The sequence below is a fragment of the Balaenoptera acutorostrata genome, chromosome 13 (genome assembly GCF_949987535.1).
Source record: "Balaenoptera acutorostrata chromosome 13, mBalAcu1.1, whole genome shotgun sequence".
Classification (NCBI taxonomy): Eukaryota; Metazoa; Chordata; class Mammalia; order Artiodactyla; family Balaenopteridae; genus Balaenoptera; species Balaenoptera acutorostrata.
The window spans coordinates 64,230,109-64,241,547 of NC_080076.1; the positions used below are offsets into that span (position 1 = coordinate 64,230,109).

The 11,439-nt window shown below is 55.1% G+C and overlaps 1 long non-coding RNA gene across 1 annotated transcript; it reads left to right on the top strand.

Annotated features, from left to right (window-relative positions):
• Positions 1–167: 167 nt before the first annotated feature.
• Positions 168–8,758, top strand: LOC130704640 (uncharacterized). Its single transcript, XR_009005092.1, has 5 exons — positions 168–1,617; positions 2,289–2,408; positions 4,489–4,603; positions 5,017–5,278; positions 6,855–8,758. It is a non-coding gene; the product is annotated as an uncharacterized LOC130704640 (long non-coding RNA).
• Positions 8,759–11,439: the final 2,681 nt, after the last annotated feature.

Sequence of the window (11,439 nt, forward strand, 5' to 3'; positions counted from 1 at the left end):
ATGTCCCCGCACCGCGATGAAGAGTGGCCCCCGCTTGCCGCAACTGGAGAAAGCCCTCGCACGAACCGAAGACCCAACACAGCCAAAAATAAATAATAAATAAATAAATAAATAAGAAAATCCAAAAAAAAAAAAAAAAAAAAAAAAAAAAACAAAGCTGCTCCAAGCCGGGGCCTGATGCAGGGCGGGCGTGGCCGAGTCAGGTGGGACCCCAGGCCACGAGGGATGCGGGGCGAGCCCCGACCACATGGCTCGGGAGGGGGCAGTGCAGCTCCCTGGGGGAAACGGGGGCTGCTGCTAGACTAGGAGACCGGCAGGAGCCAGGTGCCATTTGGATCTGTGGTTTTCCTCCTAAGAAACGCTGCCACGGAGGCCTGTCCCCTTCCTGGCTGACAGCCCAGGACAAAGGGAGACACCACAGCTTGTCCCAGAAGCACAGAACCGCCCGCAGTCAGACCCCTGGTCCCGGACTCGTGCTGCCCCGCCCCCGCCCCCATCACAGCCCGGATCCCCTCGGACCCCTGCTACACCGACCTGACTCCCACCCATTCCCTGCTTCACACGCCCAGCAGCAGGGCCAGGAGCCCAGGACCGCAGGCAGGAGGGGCAGAAGTAAAGGAATTGCAGCCGCATTCCTCAGAGCACAGCCTCTTTTTCAAACAGAGCAAAATAAAAAAGGCATCTCAGGGCCCCCCTTCCACTCCTGCTCGGCTTCTGGGGGAAATGCAGCGGGTGGGGAGGTTGGCGGAGGTGGGTGGTGCTGCCACCAGCTCCGCGGGCTCTGCTGTGAGCGCTTCCCTTACAAGGAGCTCGGCTGGAAGCCCTTTCCGAGCGAGGGAGGAGGACGGAAATGGCTTTCCGGCACCTTCCGCTGGGCGGCTCCTGCCTCTCACTGACCGAGGGCTGCATCACTTCCCAGGGATTTGGCCTCCTGGAGAGGGGCGGCCCGGCTTCCAAAAAAGGAATTTTCACTCAGTGCCCTGATGCCTTGACTCAGCCCTCTCTCTGACTCAGCGCCCTTTCCTTACTGCGTCCAGGGGCTCCCTGGCCTGTTCTAAGGGGGATTAAGCAGGAGGAGAATGTGGAACGGACAGGGGTCTTGGAAGCGGGTTACATTCAAAAGAAGTATGGCTTAGAGTCTGGGAGTTTCTGAATGAGCTCCTCCACAACAACCTGCATCCACCCACGGGCCTCCTATCTCCTGCTCCCGCTCCTGTGTGATGAATAAATTGTGTGCAAAAAGAAAACTCTGGACGTTTCCTCTCTCCTTTCTGCCATCTTCCTCTCTGGGGATGCGGGTTCCTTTCTCCGATGATTGATGATCGTAGTTTCTACAAAGGAGCTGGATTTTGCTCTGGCAGTTTTCAGTCAGTCTGCGGCAGGGACCCCGGGGCCTCGTCACCAGCAGGAACCCAGTGCTTTCTCTGGGTGCGGAGCTCTCCCTTCTGTGCAGTGAGGCCTGCAGCTGGCCAGAGCTTCTGACCTGCACGCCTGGGGGCTCCCCTCCCAGCCCACCACCCAGACTCCGGTGACGTGACGGCAGACAGAGCAGGACTGGCCTCAGGGCTCCAGAGATGGAGAGGAAGCCAGGAACCACGTCGCCCTGAGTTGCGACAGGTAAAGGCATCCTTTTTCCTGTGTCCTCAGGCCACATTTCCAGCATCCCCAGAACAGTCAAGGGCAGGGCCTGTGTCCCCAGCTGTCCAGCTGTCACCACCTGCTGTGGGATTCCTCGGGCCTGCTGAGGCCGGCCAGGCCTGTCCAGGAGGCAGATGGCCACATAAAAATAGTCAGGGGCCTCGAGGTGCCACTTCTCCAGCTGTTGTGTTGAGCGGAAGCCAGATTTGGGGGGGGGCCTCAGTGAAGGCATCGGGGCAGCTGCATTGGAAGGCAGGGCCGGCAGGGGGGAAGTCTCACCCAACAGAAAAGTCTTGCGACCCCCCAGCCCTCCCTGGAATGAGCATCCGACACAACGGTTCTCCTGTTCCTCAGTTTCTAGTCAATCCCATTGCAGCTGAAACAGGTCATATAGGCAGAGCCCCGGCCTGTCTCCTGCTCAGGAAGCCAGGGTCTAGGCGGTGGTTACGGGTTCAGTGAAGTCAGGTGAGGACGTCTGGCGGCTGCTGGTTGTACCTGAATCAACAGTCATACAGCTCACACCTGAGAACCGGGGGAGGGTCGGCCTCATGTTCAGTGTTCTTACCCCAATCAAATGAATTTCAAAAATAAAAGAAGCTGGGGTCGAAATGTGTGGCTCGACGGTTTACTTGGTTTCCTCACCTGTGAAGGTGCGGTGGGTACCTGCCTGGAGAGGACGGTGGGTGAACACATCGCGGAAGGACCAGGCCCCCTCCCGGCACCGGGACCCTCTGTTTCTCCCTGGAAAGGATGAGCGAGCCACGTGGCAGGTATCTGGGAGTTGGTCACACATAGATTTAGGAGGGAAGGGCTATAGAATCGGGGTGAGCTGAGCCGTGGGCGTGGGTGGGGAGGGATGTTTTCTGAATCTGGGGCCAGAGGGGCCTGCGGGCGCGGGCGCTGCCGCCACCCACTGCATTCCTGGCAACAGCTGAGACAGCTGGAGGGCGGGCTCAGCCTGAGCTGCGTCTGACTCTCCAAAAAGCCAGGGCTCTCTTGTGGGGAAGAAGGAAGAAGAATTCACATGGCTTCGCGTCAGTACCTTATCTCAGGCACCCTCCCAGCAAGCCTGTCAGCAGAGAAAGCCGCCCAGCCCAGAGCCTCCGAAGAGGGAAGGCACGCTGGACCACTCCCCACCTGCCCTCCATGCCCACCACCCCTGCAGGGAGAAGTCAGGACCAGACACAAACTAGCAGGAGAGGTGGGAAAGCAATTCGGCCAAATACCTGGAGGATCATAATCAGCTGTGAATGATTCTGACTCTTTTAAAAGCACCACCTGAATTTATATTTAACTCGAACAAAACCCTGGTGGAAACCTCTTTGTTTAGGGAGGCATTATACAATTCTTCTTCATTTCCCATTGTAATATTCTGGGCCCCCCTTTCAGAAAAGGAAAGTCCTTCGAGGCTGTGAATTCTGTGCCTGTTTTCTTCCTTCACAATCACTTACTCAGTGCAGTTGCATGTTGTCATGTGCTGAGTATTACAGGCAACACGCAGGAAGTCTAGTCTCCAACCTAAGGAATTATAACCCAGCCCAGGAGGCAAGACTTCTACACGTGGAATGCCTGGGCACCTGGCAGGTTGGTGGGCGCATGGTGTGCGGTTGGTGCAGACATGGGGCAGGCAGCAGACGAGAGCTCAGCCCTGACACACCTTCTCAGTGCTTCACATCCAACTGGAATCTGGGACCAGAAAAAGGGCCCATCAGAGCATTGCACCTGCAGGTGGCGATGATGCAGATTAACTTAATTTAATCCAATCTACAGGTTTATGTAGCAAAAAGACAAACATTCCCATTTGTGCGCTTAGTTGTGAAAGTGCAACATAGCTTTAAATATCTTTCCTGGAAGCTTCTCCTTACACAACAGCCCAGTGGGTGAAAAGAAGGGCTGGAAAAAAAGATGATCAGGTCCAAAAGATCCAGAGACGTGCAGGGGAGGGGCAGGCGAGCTGTAAGCGCCGGGGGGAGGTGAGGAGGTGACCTGAGGGTCTCTACAGGAAGGGGAGAGGGAGTCCCCAAGGTAGACAGAGCTTGTTGTCAGGGGTCCAAGGTCCAAGCAGAAGATACAGCAGGGAGAGGCGGTGGCCAAGGAGAGCAGGAAACAAGAAGTGGGGGCTGCCCAGGGAGAGGCTCCAGCTCCTAGGAAGGCTGGGGCCGGGGACCCACAACAGCGTCCAAACCACAGGGAAACAGAGTTCTGTGACTGGAACCAAAGGTCAGAGTTTAGAGCAGGGACACGCAAAATTAAATCTTTTCCACGAATGATATTGCAAAGCAAAGACAAGGATAACTAATCAGTGGACACAAGTTCTGGCCTATAACATATTTATCACAAAAAATGTACCCTGGCATGTATACCAACGCTCGCGGGATTCATCACCCACAAGGCACTGGAAACTACCAATCAACCTCTGGATGTGCAGGCGGGGCGTCCTCTGGGGCTCGGGTGTCCCAGGAAACCCCACCTCTCTGGTGCACAGCTCAGCTCCAAGCTGCAGGTCCAGGGTTTTTGCCCCAAGGCCGGTTGCATCAGTGACTTCCCTGCCCTCCAGCCTAGAAGCCAGTACCCGAGGCTCCCAGCCTGGATGGTGGATCCCACGTCTTGCCAGGACTCGTTGGTCTGGCCATCCAGCCAGCCCTGCCTGTGTTTTCCTGGGGGTCCGCTCTGCCTGTGCAAACAGGTCCTGTCGAATTCTCCTTCAGCTGTTTCCACAAGCCTGCACTCTCACACACTCACGGGCAGCCTGCTTCCTTAATATTAACATGAAAATAGTAAGCATGATGGCGATCACTATTTGTTCCAGCACGTCACATTATTATAAATGTTATTTTTCGTCTGTTGCAGACGTTACTAAACCTCACGAGGATTATAGTCAGGACCTAACGGTGTCCAGGACGCAGTAAGGACTGTTGAAGAAAACAGGGAATAAATCAATGAATCATCATTGAAGACTTAAACAGTATCCTACGATGGGAGTAGGTGGGACCCAGCCCCTGACCTTAGCAGCTTTGCTGCCAGTGAGTGGGTCTGAGGGCCAGGCAAGGTCCCAGGGACGGTTCCCAGGGAAACGCACGGCCAATTTTCCCCGTACTTCTCACCCCCTTCAGCACGGTGCTCCATCTGCCCCTCTCTGTGTCCCTCTCCCCTTTTCTCCTCCTGCCCTCTTCTCTCTTTCCTGACTAAAAGGTGGAACTTACTGTTTGTTCTATCAACTAAGTCAATATTTGATTTTAAATATTTAAATATTTAAATAAAAGGTGGCTGAGTATATATTTCTCCATCATACACACACACAAAAAAACAACTACCTTCCAAATCACATAATCACTTAGATCAATTTCTATTTTGCTTAATGTACCCTTAATTTTTTAGAGCCCAGTGGTCTCAAGCGAGCCAGCAAGGTTGCCTTCTACAACCAGGGACGGAGAGGTGCGTTTATGGGGTACCAACCACACATGCCGAGCACCTGCTCTGTGCGGGGCGCCAAGAGACAAAGAAGACTTTCCATACCCCCCACAGTATGCCCAGCGACCCTGCGGGGCTACAGTTACAGCCCACGTCCCCCTGCGGCAGAGCCGAAATGAAGCCCACCTGCCCGACCTCAGACTCCCTGCGGCACTGACCTTTCTTAGTGGTGAGTTATGTGCCCCAATGTCCCCAAGGAGAGGACACAGCAGAAGTCACAGAGAAGGGGACAGAGAACACTGCACTTCTCCTGCGGGGGGTACGGATGAAATGGCAGGGGGAGGCATGCTGGGCAGAGCCAGTGGGAGAGCACCACCCATCCCCCCCCACGGCTGGGTGCCGTCCTGCGGCTCCTGGGCCACCTCCACCTGGATGGGCTCCGGCCTGCAGTCCCCCGCAAAGGCCTTCCTCTTAGAGGGAGGGACATCAGGGCTAAGAAAAGACAGCAGGAAGTGTGTCCGAATGTTATTAATTAATTAATGGTGTTTGGGCGTTGGATGTTGTCTTTTGTTAGTTTTCAGTCTTTTCCAACTTTTCTGAAGCTTGTCTATTTCTCTCCTTTTTAAAAATTGTGGTAAAAAGCACATCACCTGAAATGCACCATTGTGGCCCTTTTTAAGTGTCCAGTTCAGTGGTGTTCAGTTCATCCACATTGTTGGGTACAGATCTCCAAGACTTCATATCTTGCAAAACTCATCCTTTAGTTTTTTGGTTTTTTTCTTTAATTATTTATTTATTTATTATTATTATTATTTTTTTGGCTGTGTTGGGTCTTCGTTGCTGCGCACGGGCTTTCTCTAGTTGCGGTGAGCAGGGGTTACTCTTTGTTGCGATGCGCGGGCTCTAGGCACGCAGGCTTCAGTAGTTGTGGCTCAAAGGCTCTAGAGCACAGGCTCAGTAGTTGTGGCTCATGGGCTCAGTAGTTGTGGCTCGTGGGCTCTAGAGCACAGGCTCAGTAGTTGTGGCGCATGGGCTTAGTTGCTCCACGGCATGTGGGATCTTCCAGGACCAGGGCTCGAACCCGTGTCCTCTGCATGGGCAGGCGAATTCTTAACCACTGTGCCACCAGGGAAGCCCCATCTTTAGTTTTTAATGGAAAAATAATATAAAGACTATTTTTAAAAATATTACCTACCCAAGGCCAGTCCTGAAAGCTGCTGGGCCTCAGCTGGTTTGAAAAACCCTGGTGAAGGGGTGTCTCCTCACCTCCCCCTCCCCAACCCCTGATGGGGACCCTCCAGAGCTGGTCTCACTGGGCAGCCCCCGGACCCCCACCCCATCCAGTACTGTGTCCCCTCCACCCTCCTCGCTGATGGCTGCTGCCTCCGCCCCAGCCCCGCACACCCTGCCTGTGTGTCTGAGATAAGGGGCCGGGGCGGGGGGAAGCTCTGGACGCCTGGCTGCAGAGCCCTTGACCCCCTCGTGCTGCAGAGGGAGAAACGGGCTCCGTGGTCACACAGCTTGTCAGGGGGTCACAGGGGACCAGATCCCAGGGTTCTGTCACCCCGTTCAGAGTCCATCCTTTTACAAGAAGCTGAAGACAGTTACACTGGGCCAGGGAACAGAGAAGCTGGTCAGGATAGAGCTGACTTCGCATTTCGGAAAATAAGGAATGCAGAGGGTGAGGCTTGGCTGGTGAAAGCCATTGGGTTCGTTACGGGTGAGACATTGTTCCTCTTTGCTACAGAACATGGTAACAATTCCGTTATCATCCGATCACATCTGTTATAAATTTGATTTTCTAGACTCAGCTTTATACATGAATTTCTTCTTCATTGTGCACTTCCTGGATACATGCTCACTACTTCCTTAAAAACAGATGACTCAGGACTATCAGATTGCATTTTAGGTGAGCTGGGTTTTGTCTGATGTAACTTAGGATGGGTGTTGATCAGTCATAGGATGTGAGAGCTGGCAGGGAATTTAAAGACCGTCTGGTCCTACTCACTCACCTGCAAATGAGGAGACTGACTTGTCTGAATTTAGAGCTTCCAGGAGGCAGGGTTGAGCACCTCGTCAGAGTTTCAATTCACTTCCCGCGCGCACGTAGAACAAAACAGGCTGCAGTCACCCTCCGTGCGGCCTTCCTCTGGCCCTCCAGGGGTTTACCATCACACATCCTACCCTGTCTGGACTCTTGTCTAGAAAAGGCACAGAAAACGGAGTTGTACTTTTGTTCCCAACCCTGCACAAGATCGGCTGAAGTGGGGTGTGTGTGTGTGGGGGTACCTGTCACCTGTTCACCACCGTCCGGATGAACCCAACACAGAGGCAGGTGGGGCGGGCAGAGCTGCGAGCAAGAGCCCGGCCTCCTTTGATGTCCAGTTATCCTACTAGTTGGGCAGCCTGGCTGTTGACTGCATCCCAGCCAGCACGGTGCCGGCACAGGGCAGACACACAGCTCACGCTGGTGGGTTGGGTTGGACCCGAAGGAGCTGTGTCCCCAGCTGCCTGGTGACCATCATGGAAGGAATAGGGATTCACACACCATCCCCACACATACTTGGCTCCTGTGGACCAAGGGAACCTGCCCTGGTTTTGAAGACCTCCAGCCTTTGGAAGCCCTTCGGGGACGTCCTCCTTGTCCCTGGGAGCTGCCATCCTGGCCTCCGGCCACTCCACACTCCTCTGACCCTCTCTGTCCCCAGTCAGGAAGCAAAGCCCATCACCACGCCATCACCTAGAGAGCCCCGGGACTGCTGCCGGCTGGCTGAGCTCCCCACTGGCCGGCTAAATCCTTCAGTTCATCCTCCACCACCACCATTTTGTTTGCAGTTTCCAAACCGACGGGAGAGTTGAAAGAACAATCCCGAAGCAAAATGCACACCCACACCTTGTCTGGGCTGGGCTTTGTGAACACTCAGCCACATGTCTTCCCCTCTGAGTACACACGCCCACCCTTCCTATGAAGCACGTGAAAGCAGGCTGCCTGTACCCCCAACATCTCATTATCACACTTAAAATAACATCGGTTAGATATGATCCACGCTCCACACCTGTTCTCCAAAGGCCTGTTGGAGATGAAAACAACCGCAGCACTTGGATCCCATCAGGGCCGCTGTCTCTCCCTCGCGGTTCTTTCCCCTCCCTTCATCTTTTTAAAATCCTGAACAATCTTTGTGGCTTTATTCTGAACTCTCTTCGAGTTTCCCAGATCTTCTGTAATCAGATTTACACAGAAATAAAAGGCCCTGCACCCCATGACTTGCTCATCCAGCAAGGCAGCCCCCCGGAGGCCCCCACTCTGGCCACCTTCCCTGTTGAGAAAGGGAGGCTCTTCATCCTAAAGTAAAACCGGAGGTGGTTGCTGCTGTTTGAGATGCTGAGCCTGGAAAGGCAGGTCTCATTTTTTCAGTGGAATAACTGAAATTCATGAGGCAGAGGGCAGCTCATCAGGCAGAGGGCCGAATGGTCTAACCCACACACCTCCCCAAGCATTAGGTGCTCTGTGACCCTGTGTTACAGGGTCTGGGTCTCTGGCCCCGCCGTGATCACGCGAGGGATGCAGTCAGGTCCTGACCTCCGGGGGCCTCGCACTGGGCGGAGCCGCAGCCCCTGGGCCTCTGGAATAAGTGTCCCTCTCACATCCACTTGGCCTGTGAGCCTGGTGTTCTGGTTGGTCAAATATTTGTTTAAATACAATATATGAAATACAACTTTTCCAAAGAATTAAAACCCAGGAAAATATACTTTCCTAGACAGCACGACGGGGGCCAGTATATAATAGGTCTGCAGGCTCCACTTGTAACCAGGACCCTCAGGTGGACCCACCAGCCACATTTAGGCTCCACAGACACGGGCCCAGGGCCCACTCGCTAGATGAGCAGGACCTGAGCTCCCCTTTGCAGAACTTCCAGGGAGGGAGCTTTGACAGCTTCAAAACGGCTTTGTTGAAGGTGCAGATGGCGGAAAAGCCCAAGAGTCAGCTCAGAGCCTCGGCACTGGGCACTCGGCACTCGGTGGCCCCTTCCCGCTCATCCCAGGAATCCAGACCCACCCCCCCCGCCCCCGCCCCCGCTCCACAGCACCACCCAGCCTCCACTCCCAGTCCCAGCACATGCCCCTGCCTGGCCGAGCACGGGTGGACAGCCACTCCCTTCCCAAGCACCGTCCTTTGTCCACCAAGAGTCACATCACATAGAAGCACAATGGTCCCATGTCATTACACTTGTCAAAACCTAGGGTTTTAGCTGCAAATAAGGCCACAGGTGGCTATCACCAGCCTGGTCCCAGAGCTTGACCTGGTCCCTTGGGGTCTTTCTCCAGGGGCTCCTCAGGATTTGGAGAGGACAGGATGGAACCTACCTCCCTGTCACCATGACTTTCAGACACGGGCAGGGAGCAGTGAGACCTGTCCCCGGGGTTGGGGGGCTTTTCCCCACCTATATCCAGACCTGGGCAGTGGCCCCAGGTCCTTACCCCACGTGGTGACCATGGAGGAAACAGGGAAGGGCGAGGGGCTGTGGAAGGTGGAAAGCGAGCAGACAGGAGGCGAGGACCCAGAACTCTGGCTCTGTCCAGACCGGGCCCTGGGTGGCGCCCCTCCCACTTGGGGCCACCGGGACCTCAGGACTCCCTGCCCAGACATCCCTGAGCTTGCTTCAGGGCCCCCTCCTCCCACTAGTGACTGTGACACGGAATGTGGCCCAGGGATGGCCATAGTGGGGGGGGGGGAGAGATGGACCGAGGGTTGGTGTGCACAGGAGATGCTTCCCGTGTGGGACGCAGGAACGGTTTCCGCAAGCCTGATTTGTAGCTGCTGTGTCTTTAGCCTGCCTGTGCCCTTGCTTGGGCCCCGTCCGTGTTAGGGGCAGGGGACCCTTTCACTCCCACCTGCCTCAGCGGCAGTGACACCTAAACTTGGAGGGGTGGCGTGCAGATTCTGTACAAAAGCGTCTAGCACTGAGCCCTTGTCACCTCCCCCTCCCCCCTCATGGTGCAGGGGGCAGGCTGGGCCGCTGGTCAGCAGGGAGAGTCCATCAGAAACTCCAGTAAATCAGCCTACCCCTCATCAAATCCAGGTGTCCCTGAGGCCATGCCGACACCTATTCTCTGGCTCCAGTGAACACCTTGGACTCAAATTCCACCCAAGGACTAGCTTTGGTGAGGTGGCCATTTCAACAAAGCACTGAAGCTGCCGATGTGGGCACTTCTCTTTACTCAGGGGCTTGATTTCGCAGGGACTGAGTGACCAGGCTCTTCCAGGAACCACAGCCCCTCCCTCCACTCCCTGCACCAGACTCAGCACCAGCACACAGATAAAGGGAGCATTTCTTCGGAGTCAATAATTAAATTGAGCGACGGCAACACGCAGGCTAAGCAAGGGTGCTGGGTTGTCTCGGGTCCTGACTGGGGGCATGGGCGGGGCTGTGCCCCCTAACCTGCTTCCCCAGGTGCCCTGTGTGTAAAGAGAGGTATGGGGACCTACAGGAAGGCAGAGAAGCAGCATTGCAGGAGAGGGTGAGGGGGACAGGGCAGGGATTTTAAGGTTAAAGAAACTGACCCCTGAAATTGGGAACGTTTGAAAAACTCCAGAAGAAAACATTTTAAGTTCTCCACTTCTTTCAAACCACACACAAACACACACACACACACACATGCGCGCGCACATTAGGATTTCCCCAGAGTTTTCATGCATCTAAAAGGAAACTGGTGGTGCCAATGACAGAAGGGTTGCTTCCTCATCATGGGGCATTTCCACTTGGTTTGGGGTGGGGTGGGGCACAGCCCCCAGTTTCCACACTCTCCTCACCTGAAGTGTTCATGGGGAAACTCACACACACTCAGACTGAAGGTGCCAGGGGCTCAGATCCCCCAGGACAACCCTTTCCTTTCACAGACGCACAAACCCAAGCCCAGAGGATCTGAGGTAGCACGGAGCTAGTTGGAAACGGAGTCGGGACTGAAATCCAAGTCACCCTGACTCACTGCAAAGTGGTCATTCCTTTCCACCATAGAGGACCGCTTGGAAGGGGGACCGCAGCTCCTGAGAGCCTAATTCACGCCCAGAAGTGACCTCGACTCTCGCCTGGCACACAGGAGGCATTTGTGGCACAGAAATACCTGTGAGCCGCCTGGCCAGCTGGGCTGCCCACAGGAGTGGCCTGGAGATTCCTGGGTGTCAGGTGGAGCCGTGCCCCTGGGAGGCTGGCAGCGGGGGCCCAGGCTGCTGGGGTGACAGCCCCTGGGGGTTGAGGACCACTGAGAAGGTAGGGTGGGGGACCCAGAACCCTGATGCCAGCAGCTAAGGATTAAAGACTGTTTACCTGCTGGAGGGGCTGTGGGCAAACACTGGGGAAGGGGAGGGCGGGGGTTCAGAAAGGTCGGGCT